We start from the raw sequence: 12,885 nt of genomic DNA, 5'->3' as shown, positions 1-12,885 counted from the left end.
GTCCTGCAGGCTGGGGTGTGCAAGGAAGCAGTGGTGTTGAGTGGGGTTTTGGGAAGTGCCGAGTCCCAAGCAGCAAAGGAGTGCTTTTGAAGAGGGGAAGGAGAAAGGGCAGGGCTGAGGCTGGGTGCCCAGGAGTGGCAAGGCTGCCCGTGTTCCCCGGGGGCAGCATGTTGGTTCCTGAGGTTTCCAGCAGGTGCCAGTTCATCAAGGAAGAGTTGCTCTCACAGCTGACTGAATGCATGCTCCCGCAGCCTCCTGTGTTCAGCTGATGCAGGTGGTACTGGTGCAAATGGGGACCTCTCCCCTTCTGGAGGAAGGAAGGAGTCAGCTTCTGTGCTTCCTAGGCAGTTCCTGAGCCTGGACATTTTTCAACGCCTTTCCTTGCTCTCTTGCTGAGTTGGAAGGGGACTGACCCATGACACCTCCCTTTTTTGAGGGCACCCAGGCCTTCTGGGGTGATAGGCCACCAGTGCCCATGTTCTTTCTTCTCATCCCAAAAGAAGCCTCCTGTGGGTTTCGGTACCAATGGCTCTTCTGCACCCTTCCTGCACCATAGTCCAGCCCCCACACAACCCCCACAGTCTGCTCCGGAAAGGAAATGATCTTGGCCTCTCTTTCTTCAGCAGAGCGCAGCATCAACAGCTGAGGCACCTGCAATGGATGGCAGTTCCTTACCCTCAGCTCTCCCCAGCCCTCTGCAGCCAACAACACCACGACCTGCAGCTCCAGATGCTACATGTCCCATCTGTCTGGACACCTTGGACGACGCTGCCTACGTGAAACCCTGCTTCCATAAGTTTTGCTTTGGTTGTGTGTACCGGTGGTCAAAAAGAAAGGCCGAATACCCTCTGTGCAAGCAGGTTTTCCAATCAATTCTGCACACAGTGGTGGCAGAAGATGACTACCAGGAGTATGTCATCAGGCCTCCCAAAGATGGTTTTGTTGCCAGCCGTCAGCAATGGAGAGCTCCTCAGCGCCCTGCCATCAGGAGGCGCCGCCACCCTGCAGCTTGCCCGCAGCAGCATTCCCCTTCTCCTCAGATGCGGTCCTCTGCCCAGAACAGCAGCAGGCTGGAGGAGAGCCCAAGCCACAGCATGCAGAGGCAGAGAGCCAGAGGGCTGCTGGAGCCAAGCCAGAGGCTGTCCCCACAGAAGCAGGCTAGTGCTAAGAGGAGACTTCAGGGGCATGTGCCAGTGAGGGAGGAGGAGATGCTAAACTTCCGCCACTCTCTGTACCGCAGAGGGATGCGCGTGCAAAGGGCTCCCGATGGCGGCCAGCCCCAAGACATCTCAGCAGAGTTCTTCTGCCACAACCCAGCCAGCATTCAGAGACTGCTGCCCTGGCTGCAGCGGGAACTGAGAGTCCTCTTTGGAGTCCATCAGACATTGGTGACTGTCACGGAGCTCATTGTCCTGACAAACCTGAGGAGGTATGACCTGGACAGTCAGGCCTTTGCTGAGGACTTAGGGCTGCTTCTGCTGAGTCGCACCAAGCACTTCCTCCATGAGCTCATCAGTTTTGCCCAGTGCTCATGCAGCATGGAGACCTATGACCAGCAGGCCATATACGGCTACCATGCTCCCAGCCAGCACAAAGGAAGCCCCTCAGCCTCCCTGAGCCCGGCAGCTGCTGCAGGTATGGCCGCGACGCCAGTGTCAGCCCAGAGTCCATCCCGGACTGGTAGCCCTGGGCACACGGAGCTTCCTGGCACCTCATATGCCATCCCCCATGAGGTTGCCGCAGCCACACAGTCTCCCCAGCAGCCACAGAGAATCTCTGATGATGGGGCTGCTCGAGCAGGAAGAGAAGCCTGGAGACAGTTGCCAGCTCCTGCCCACCCTCAGGACAGTGACTCCTCATCAGACAGCTGTGTCCTTGTGGGGTACTGGAAGCCCTTGGCAGAGAGAAGCCCCGAATGCATTGTGCTCTCCTCGGACTTGGAGCACTCGGCCCCAGCAGAGGAAAGGGAGGCTGGGCAGAAAGAGCAGTCACTCTACGTATCCAGCTGGAGCCGCAGCAACGCCAGCGGGGGCTGCTCACCAGGCTCTGCCATGTTGGAGGGAACTAGCTGGAGCCACCCCAGCTGTTGTCCCGCTGCCCCCAGGGAGGAGAGAGAGCCCCAGGAGGGGTGGATGGAGGATACAGATGGCTGTTGTGTGCAGAGCTGCAGCCAGATCCCCTTTGCTCCTGGCAGTGGCAGGCAGTGCTCACCTGGGAGTCCTCAGCTGTCCAGCAAGAGGAGGGCAGGCAGCCCTGAGGCTTGTACCCAGCCCAGCAAGAGGCCAGCATGGTCTCAGCATTAGGAGGGAGAATGGGACTGCCCAGGAGATGGTCAGGAAGCAGAGACAAGAGCAGCCAGAGAAGCCAGGGGAGATGAGGACTAGAAAAGAAGACCAAAGGAAATGGAGAAAGGGCTGCAGTGCTGGGCTCCGAGGGTTGTCCTCAGCAGTACGAGGTCTGACAGTAAGCTGGTGAGTAGTGTCATCCTGGGTGGAGGGGGGTTGCAATGCTAGGGCAAAGAATGCTTAAGGTCTTTCTTAATGAGCTGCATGAGAGGATGAAGGGCTCTAGGGGCGAGCTTGGAGCAGGAGTTGGACTAGACACTGGCAGATGCAGGGCCCACATGGATGAGGAAGTCTGTCTGTCCCCACGGCAGTTATTCTAGGAGCTGGCTGTCTAAAAGCACCTTTTGCAGGACACTGCAGGGCCAGGTTTACATAAAGACCGGTGCAATGCAGCTGGTTGCCATGACAAATGCTGAGGAGAGTGAAGGCGTTAGAACATCCCTGTGACTGCAAGGTGGGCAAGAGAGCGTCAGATACCGGTGGAGAGAGACACTCAAGGTTCATAAGGGGTTAAACAGGATAGATTTAATGAAGGAATTGCTCTACAGACTGCACAGGGAGCCCCAGGAACTGTGAGAAGGGGTTGCTGATGGGAGGCTGCTGGAGGTACGGGTCGGACACACAGGCAGAACACACGGGTCGGACGCATGGGCAGGACTCGTTGTTCCTAAGGGCCCCTTAAAACTACTAGAACTATTTCCTTATCTCAGCTGCGCTAACCTTGAGCAGCTACTGCCCAGGAAGCAGCTAGACATTGTTGACAAAACGGAATATGCGTGCCTGGCCCTGATGGGGATTTGGTCAGTGTGTAGTTTCACACGCTGGGCCTGCTACCACCTACTCTGCCAGTCACTGACTCCTTGCCAGATCTTCCACAGGTGTTCTCACTGCACTGCACCCCTTGACTGACAGAGACGTGCTATCAGTGCCACCAGTGTGTGGACAAGTTTCAGACATGCCTTTCAGGTATTATCCTAACTAAACAGCTAAGATGTACAAGCAACTAAACCATGGTGAATGTACATATAGATATATATTTATATACATATATACAGTAAATTATAACATGTATGCACACAAAACTGATCAGCCCAGAAGACCAGGAGCATAATGCATTTTCCCCATAGTCTGAAATTCGACAGCCATGATGACAGTCACTGCCAGGGGTTGTCCTGCACTGATTCTTCGGACTTTACATCATGTAGTACTTGAAGTAGGCTCTTTATCTTGTGGATGTTGTGTTCGATGTGCTCACCACAGTTCCGTCGGTGCCCCGACTACTGTTAGGGTACAGGGTTAGGATGGAGGGCAGCGATGTCACGGCTCCGCTCAGCATATTCATCAGGTCACACACAATTCTCTGGGCGAGAGTCTCCTAGAGGGGACATAGGCTGGGACACTTTCCCCTTTGATTAGTACCAGGTGGGTGTCTCCTGGCCCATCAGCAACAATTTCCCCTTCCGACTGTTCAGGTTTAGCCAGATCATGCTCCCACACAGCACGCCCTGGAGACCTGAAACCTCCCGGTTGCTGGCTGGGCCACAAGGAATCCATTTCCCAGATAGTGGGGACCCTTATCCGCTCGCATATCAGTTGGGCTATTTGGTCTCCCTGTGCACATCGCAGGGACTGGGATCCAGCATAATGGATTGCAACTTTCACCCCCGCAAGGTAGTTGGAGTCAATGATTTCTGCCTTGATGTCCACTCCCCTGGAGAGCTAAACTATTATAGGGCACCACGCGACCATAATACCCTTGAGGTATGCTGATGGCCAACTCCATACTCACAAGATGATGGCTCTCCCGTTCTAGGGTTATCTCTTTGCGTGGCAGTCGCAGACCCAACCCTGCACTCCCAGGCATGGCTCGCATGGGGAGGCAGGCTTGGGGGTGCAGCCGTTGCACTCTAAGCACACGCGGCCGCTCGATGGATTCCCCTTTGAAACAAGCATACAGGGTAGAGCCACACAGCGGTCGGTCACTGAGGCAGGCAGTTGCCTGACAAATGCTTTTGCTCCAGCCCATGAGGGTGCCAGTAGGGGCAGTTTGCACAGCTGCTCTTTGAGCAGCCCATTCATTCACTCTATCAATCCTGCCCTTCACAGGTGGTAGGGTATGTGAATACGTCCAGGCTATTCCCCGCTCTTCGGCCCAGTTCTGAATGTCATTCCCTGTAAAATGAGTGCCCTGATCACTTTGGACTTCCACTGGGGAGCCATATAACCCAATCAAGTCTCCTAATGCCTTAATGGTGTGAGCCCGGGTAGCTGCGGCACAAAAGTGTGTGTATGATAGACCAGAGTGGGTGTCCACAGTGGTCAGGACGTATCTGTGCCCCTGGCTCTCTGGTAGGGGTCCAATGTAATCAGTTTGCCACACCTCCCCAGGCTTTTGCCCCCTGCGGATATAATGTTTTTTGGTCCGCAACTGCTGTGGAGCTAAGCAGGTACAGCAGGGGCAACGCTGCCTGGCCTGTTTTTGTGCTGCTGGCAGATCCCCCTCTGTGCATGCTGCTGGCGGGGCAGTGGGTGTCATGGGTCCCCCCTGCACTCTCCTGGCTGCTTGCTGCGCTCCCCCATCACCGGGTATGTGTACTCTGCTCTGGCTGAAGCTGCAGCTCAAGCACTGGCAGTGCTCAAGCAGCTCTGCACTGGGTTTACCATCCACCTCCCGCCACGGCATGCCAGCTCGCAGCAGGTCTCGTAACATAGTGCCGCAACTCATTCTTTTTTTCTTTTTCACATTTACCCTCCTGTTTCCTGACTTCCCATCTCTGCTAAGAGAGGACGCCTCTGCTAACTGAGATAGCAGCGCTGCAACTTCCCACACTGTACCTGCCCCCCCACCAATCATAGGTAGCAACATCGCTTTAAGATGGGGAAGGGAGGTTCGCAGTATCTTAGTCCGGATGGTTTTACTCATGGCGACCTGATCTGGTCCCATAAACTCGGCAGAATAAATTCTGGACAACATTCCTAGTTGCTGCAGCTGGTTTATCCCTGCTGAGATAGTAGTCCACCTGGTGAGCCCATCATTGATGTCTGTGGCAGTCGGTCAGGTTAAACATGCCACACTCATCAGCCACTCCATTAGGGAGGGGGGAACCTTTCGGTTTTGCTGCTGTGGGGTATGGAGAGTGTTACACAGCCTGGGATGCTGGGGTAGAGGCCCCATCCTACTGAGCTTCTCTCCAGTAAAATAAACTGCCTCCGCCCCATCATCCCACAGCCTTAACAGCCACTCTAACAACCCTTCACGGGGCTGCTGCCTGTAGCGCCCCTGCATATCTTGCTGCAGCTCTGATGCTTTAAAATCACAAATAGTTGTGGTCTCTTGCAGATTGACTGCATTTGGTCTGGAAAGCTGCTGCTCTACCACCAGTCAGGCAGCTACCTCCCCCTCATACTCTATGTCTGACTCCAAGCTGGGGGGCTCGTTGGAGTCCCAGACGTTTCCATCCCAAGTTTGACCCAACCTTCTGGGTCAGCTGGTGAGCCTCCTTAGTGGCTCCAAGATCACTTTCCAACTGCCCAGTTCGCCAGCGCTGTGTCAACAGCACCTTGTCCAGGGTGCAGAGCACAGTCAAGAAGATCCACCCCAGATCCCCCGTTCCCTTTCGTGACACCAGCCCTGCTTTTTCCAGCCAGAGCTCGGAAACCAGTTCCACAAGCCGCTCTGGGGAAACCCTTAGCTCACTCTCTAGCTCCGGCCGTGCTGTGGGGACGATCCACCACGCCAGCATGCGAGCCATGAGTGCCCACCGACCTGTAGCGGGCCACCCAGGAATGTGACTCACTCTCTCCCCCTTGTTCTTTCGCCCCCAAAGAGGCATCGCCACACCGGTATCCTGCTGACTACGCCAAATGTGACCGCAAGGCAGGCAAGAGAGGGTCAGATACCGGCGGAGAGAGACACTCAAAGTTCGTGAGGGGTTAAACAGCATAGATTTAATAAGGGACCTACACTCCAAGCTGCACGGGGAGCCCCGGGAATCACAAGGAGGGGTCGCCAGCAGGAGGCTGCTGGAGGCACAGGTCGGAGGTACGGGTCAGATGCCCAGGTGGGACTCCCCCCCGTGTAACCCAAGGGCCCCCCCTTTAATCCACTAGAACTATTTCCTTATCTTAGCTGTGCTAACCGTGAGAAACTACTGCCTGGGAAGCAGCTAGACATTGTAGACAAAACGGAGTATGCATGCCTGGTTCTGATGGGAACCAGGTCAGTGTGTAGTCTCACATGCTGGGCCTGCCGTCATGTACTCTGCCAGTCACTGACTCCTTGCCAGATCTTCCGCAGGTGTTCTCACTACACAAGGCCTTGGTGTCTCAGAGGAAAGGAGTCTCCTGAGGGAGCCAGCGACGCCTGGGAGCGCCCATGGAGCTCACTTCTGATTCCTCACTTGGATTTGTCCCCCACTCCTGCCATGCAGGAGAGGTGCGTTGTGCATCTTCAGAGCAGGAAAATCCCTATCCTAGGCACTGTGGCACATTTTGGACAAACGATTAGAAGAGCCCAGCTAGCAGCACTCCAGGCAGAGATGTGGTCTGCAGCCTCCCTGGGTGCTTTCCCCCGGCCAGGGCTGACAGAGAGGAAAGGAGGCACAGGGCAGCCCGCTCAGGGGGAGCGAAGGTGAAAGAAAGTGTGTTGAGGTTTCCAGGCAGTTTGAAAGCAAACCTGCTAAAATTGTGCTTTCGACCCTGGGCTGAGTAAGCACTAAGGGAAGCAGAGCTTTTTTTGTGCCCTTGTGTTACAGCATCTCATGGGGCAGGAGTTGCTGGCGGTGTCTGGAGAAAGCTCTCGGCCCTTCAGGTGCTCTGCACCCTCGCTGGGGGCCCTGAAGCGAGCAGCGGATGTGTCAGTGTTTGGAGCAAGAGTCCTCACGTCCCCAGAAGGGTTACTGGGGATGAAGCTTCTGGAAGGATGGGTCCAGACCTCTTTCTCGGGCCAGAGTTGAAATCCCTCCTTGAAGTGGCTGCTAATGGAGCTGGGGAGACTGGGGCTAATCTCAGGCCTCCCCAGTCCCAGCCTGTGGGTTTTCCTGCGGGAGAAATGCCACTTGCCACAATGATACTTGCTGCAATGGATAGATACTTGAAGATACTTGCTACCTGAAGTGAAAAGATAATTGAAATAATGAAATGATCCAGTAACAAAGGCTCATCTGAAAGGTAGAGATCTCTTGGCAATTTGTAGGGTGTGTGGCAATTTGTGTCTGGTTTTTGTGGGCACAAATATATCTATATATGCCCCTTGCTGCTCCCTCCCTGGGAACAGGCTCAAGCATCCCCCTGATGCTCCGTGTGGCCCATAAATCCCCAGTGCTGGCAGCACTGTTTGCGATGGGTCAGAGCTGCTGTTGGCAGCACGGCTATAGCGAGGGCTCTGTCACAAAGGGCTCGGGGACCCGTGTCCTGCTGGGGTCTGGCCGTGCTCTGCTGTGACGAGGGGGGAGATTTTGGCTTCTGCTACACCAGGTTGTGATCGCTGTTCGTTCATCTGCCTTCCCCTCCCGTGGTGGGAGAAGCTGTGAAGGAGCTTTTAGTGCTTGTCCATGGATATGCAGATATGTCTGGGCCTGGGGCCTGCTGTGCCCGTCACTGGGGCTCTCTGACTACCAGCTGCTACCCTGGGATTTGGGGGGGATGGTGGTGGGCAACGCTGTGTTGGGGCACAACGGTGGCTCTGTTAGCACTCTTGGGGTAGTGCTAAATATTGACTGCATCTGCAGCTGTTGCCTCCTGGATGCTGCCAGGCAGGTCATTTTGGGGAGCTGCTGAGATCCCTGGCTTCTCCACGGCAGGGAGCCAGTTCTCAGCCAGCGTTTGTTAGGCTGGAGTTTTCTGGGCAGGAGCCTGACCTGGCACCTGAGGTGCCAGAGAGAGCCATGTTGGTCTTGTCCCAGGTCTGCTCTCATTTACCCATGAGGAGCTTTTTTGTCTCAGCACAGGCGAGGCTGTTTGCAATGAAGCATCAGAAGCCCCTAACAAGGAGCACTGTCCTGCCAATACAGGGAGGGAGGGAGGATGCGTGCGTGGCAGGAGATGCCAGGTAAGCACCCCAAAGCAGCAAGTGACCAAAGCTAGTCCCTGAGGTGGCTTTGTGACCCCCGTTCCCGAAGGGTGGGTTTTCCCCAGTGTGTTCGGGTGAGAGGGCCCAGAGGGAACACCTTGCAACCTGCTGGAGGCACAGTGATCTCAGGAGCATCTGCAAGGCCCCCATGGCCAAGGTGGTCGGTGGGGGGGGCTGCTTCTGGGGCCATGCGATGGGCACGGGTGCTGCATTGCAGAGGCAGCAGCTGGAGCGTGCTCTTGCCATGGGAAAGGGCGCCAGGCTCAGAGAAGCAGGAGCAGAGTTAAATCAGCTCCAGGGTGGGCCAGCCCTGGGGGAAATGTCTAGTCCTGGCCATTCCCCCACCCAGACTGCTTGGCAAATGGCCCCCTTTGCTAAAGGTGCTGGTGAGAGCAGGTGTCCGCACTGGCCCTGCAGCCCCCGTGGGCTGGGGGCAGTTTTGCCGTCAGGGCCCTGTGCTTCCTGGTGAGGCTGGGAGGGCTTTTGGCTGGCTAAAGCCGGGGAGAAAGCACTTCCGCAGGGAAGGGCAGGAGGCCGTGGGGAAGGCAGAGGTAACGCCAGTGTGGCAGGGAGAGGTGAGGGAGCAGCAGTCACTGCCTGCGCAGCTCTGCCCTGCTCTCTCACTTTCCCCCTGCTCACTCGCTCTTCTGCTCTCGTCTCCCCTTCTTTTCTCCTCCTTCTTTTTCACTTCTATTTCTCTCTCTCTCCCCCTTCCTCCCTCTTTCTCTCCTCCAGATCAGGCCCCACCCCTTCCTCTCTCCTGAGGACTCTGAATGCTGGACTCCTAATGGCTGACAGAGTTGTCAGTCCAAGGGAGCCCTGCCCTCCTCCTCCTGCCAGCCAATAGAAGGGCTGAACTGGGGCGATGCCATAGCAACGCTGGGCCCTCCTGCCCTGGTGGCCTGCTCTGCCCCCTCCCCCTGCGGTCGGGCACCATCTTGTGGGTGGCAGTGCAGGGCCGGGGCACGGCAGGGCCTGGGGGCAGCGTGGCCCGTGTGGTCGGGCAGTGTGGGGCCCCGGGGTGCAGCCGCTGCCCCGCAGGGGCTGGGCTCTGCCCAGGCTCAGCACTGGGGGCTCTGTCTTGTGTTGTGGCATCTGGGCTTGAACTCGGCGCTGCTCCCCGGGAGGCAAAGTGGGAGCAGTGCAGAGGGGCCATGCTGCATGTGCAGCACCACGCACCCAGCTCCCTTGCGCAGTGCTCCTAAACCTCTGGGGTCCAGTGCACAGTGTCAGTAATCCAGGCTGGTTTGGGAGTGTCAGCACATGCCCAGACAGGGTCTCAGCCTGAGGGCTTTGGTGGGGACAGAGAACGATGGGTCCCATCATAGTGTAACATCCTCCTGTCTGAGCGTCAGCACAGCCCTGGGGCACTCTTGTCCTCCTGCACATGGTGGGCCCAAACCTCTGCACCCAGAAGAAACCATGACTGGGAGAGCAGCTGGGAAACAAGTGGGGGACGCAGTCCAAACCCAGCAAGTGCTGGCCGCCCCCAGGGTTGGTCTCTGCAGCCGTGGCAGGCAGTGCCGAGGTGAGTCCTACAGGGCCGTCTCCCCCAGCCCCCCTCCCGGCCCCCTTCTCCTCCCCTTCTGCTTCCGTCCCCAGTGGCCGTTATCGCCATGGGAACACGGATGCACTCAGGACTCCAGCCGTGAGGTTTCTGTGCCAGAGCGGTCCTCCCCACGGTCAGTGGCTGCTGCTGGTGTGTTGCTGCTCAGGATGCCCATGCACACAGGAGGGAAGGAGGTCATCCGTGGCCTCACCGGTGCCGGCCTGGGGAGAAGAGGCCGGGTGCGCAGCAGGGCCTGCCAGCTGAGGCAGGTACGCCTGGTGCTGGCACGGGGGAGGCCTGCGGGGTGGGTGAAAGGGGAGGCGGGCCGTGAGATGGGGCCGGCGGGGCAGGGTGTGACGGAGGCAAGGGGGAAGAGATGAGGCTGGGCCGCTTGTTTACCCATGAAGCGTTCCACTTTCCCCATGGCCTTGGGGAGCAGCGCCCAGGGTGTGTGTGGCGGAGGTGAGGGAGGAGCGGGCCTGGCATGGGCAGTCTCGACTGGACCCCAGGGGATGGGAGCAGGCAGGGGCTGCTGATGCTGGGGAGCTGGTGTCGGCCCCCGGGGAGCCTCCGGCCTGGGGGGGTCCCTGGGTGAGGCCCCGGAGTCTTTTGGAAATGCCTGTGGGTTAAATTCCTGAAGGGGAAACATCACCTGATGTTCTGGGGGTGCTGGAGGGAGGCTCCAGCCCCAGACGATCACCTAGTGTGTGGGCGTTTGGTAGAGAGTACTTAGGGTAGGGGCTCTTGGAGTTACAGGAAAAGAAAACTTGTCATTAGATCCTGAACTCTTTGCAACTGCCCTGGCCGAGGGACACAAAGCCTCTGGACTGACAGCCACAAGTGATATGAATGTGAAGTGCTTTGAAAGCCTGAGGAGAACAGCCCTGCCCTGTGTCCAAGGGCCCCTGGGGGAAGTGACACCTACATGGGGAGAGACACAGGGGAGTATTTGTGCGTGGCTCAACAGTGACACAGTGGTAGGTGCTGGGCGAAGCAGAGGCAGGCATGCCTCTCTGCCCTGTTCCACCAGGCAGGGCAGGCGCCAGGCTTTCGTGCCCTGGCCTTCCTCCTGTGCTGAGGAGGAGGGGGAGAGCCTGACAAGGGCCTGCAAGGGCTGGCTGAGGTCCCAGCTGGGCTGCCTCGCACAAAGGGCTTGTGCACCCAGGAGGGGAGGAGGCCCAGAGGCAGCACTGACATCTTATGATGCTTGGCTAGAAGGCCCGAGGCCCTGTCAGGAGACAATGCCTTCAGACCTGAAGTGTCTCCTGCTTGTAAAGGGCTGCTTCCTACACCAGGTGGTCTGGGAAGCAGTGAGAAAAGACACTGTGGTGGACTTGGTCTGGATGTTTGCACAGGATCTAGTTGGAGAGGTATTGGAGAGAGTCGCTCTGGGGTGGTGAGTGCAGCTGGGCTTAACATGAGACTAGCAGAGTGCAAGCCAAGCAGAGCCAGGATGTACACAGATCATTTCAAGAAAGGGAGTGAAGTAAAGAAGAGGCAATTAGTAAAACACTACGGAAGACCGCCTAAGAGATATCTTGGAAGCATGTTGTGCGTCCACCGTTGTGTGTCTTTGTTTAGGGACACAAGGGGGCACAAATGTGTGCCTTTGGTTGTGCACATAATGGGGCACAACTGTGTGCATTTTGTTGGGCACAGAATGGGGCACAAAAGTGTGCTTTTTGTGCCTTTTGTTTGTGCACATAATGGGGCACAAATGTGTACCTTGTGTGCGTTTTGGTGCGGGACACAATGTGCCACAAATGTTTGCGTGGTGTGCCTTTGTTTGGGCACAGAATAGGGCACAAACGTGTGCTTTTTGTGCCTTTTGGTTGGTCACACAATGGGGTACAATTGCGTGCCTTGTGTTCCTTTTGGTTTGGCCCAGAATGGGGCAGAAATGTGTGCTTTGTGTGCCTTTGGTTGAGAATACAATGGGGCACAAAGGGGTGCCTTGTATGTCTTTTGGTAGGACGCACCATTGGGCACAAATGTGTGCCTTGTTTTCCTTTTTTTGGGGGCACACAAAGGGGCACAAATGTGTGCCTTATTTTTTTTGAGGGGAACAAAATGGAGCACAAATGTGTGCCTGGTGTGCCTTTTTTTAGGCACAGAATGGGGCAAGGATGTGTGCCTTTGTTTGAGCACAGAATGGGGCACAAATGTGTGCCTTTGGTTGGGCACAGAGTGGGGCCAAGTAGAAGAGACTTTGTTGGGGGCAGCCTGGGAATGTCTTTGGTGGCCTTGGCATGCGTCAGGAGGCGGGACAGAAGAGGCAGTGTCTCTTGGTGTGTCTTTGTGTCTGCCTTTGTCTAGAAATGCCTCGTTTTGTTTTGCAGGCGGTGAAGAGAGCTGGGCTGGCATCAGCCAGGCCAGCCCAGGTGATGGAGTGGTTGAGCTTAGGCAGCAGCTGCCAGGTAGGTGGCGCCAGGTGTTTTTTTGTTTGGGGAGGGATGGGTAGACCGTGGTTGCCTTTGGAGCGGCTGTGTTTCCTTTTTATGCATTTGTATTTTGAGAGTAGAGAAATGGGATAGTGCTGGTGGGACAGTGGAGGTGCTTGAGGAGCAGGCAGTGTCAGTTGTATCCCCCCAAGCACAGGAGCTGCCCAGGCTGTGGCAGTTTGCCGCGTGAGTGGCTGTGGCAAGCAGGAGACACTTGCGTTTGGGAAGGCTGTGTCAGTGCAGGCAGGGTAGCAGGCGTTGCAGGAAAGAGTGTGGGGATGCGGCCGAGGTTTCAGCTGAGTGTGAGAGCATCACAGGCTGTTCTGGGGAGTGTGGCTGGCTGTGTTCTGGTGTTCATTTGTACTGAAGGATGTTGGCAACCGTCTGGAAGGTATCCTGTATGCTAACAGATATTTTTGGAGGATGTGGGTTCAGAATTATTGGCAACAGCATGCAGTAAAGAGCAAAGGAAAACTAAGT

The sequence above is a fragment of the Apteryx mantelli genome, chromosome 8 (genome assembly GCF_036417845.1).
Source record: "Apteryx mantelli isolate bAptMan1 chromosome 8, bAptMan1.hap1, whole genome shotgun sequence".
NCBI classification, from domain to species: Eukaryota; Metazoa; Chordata; class Aves; order Apterygiformes; family Apterygidae; genus Apteryx; species Apteryx mantelli.
The sequence above is the reverse complement of the archived record's forward strand: the minus strand, read 5'-3'. Positions refer to the sequence as shown.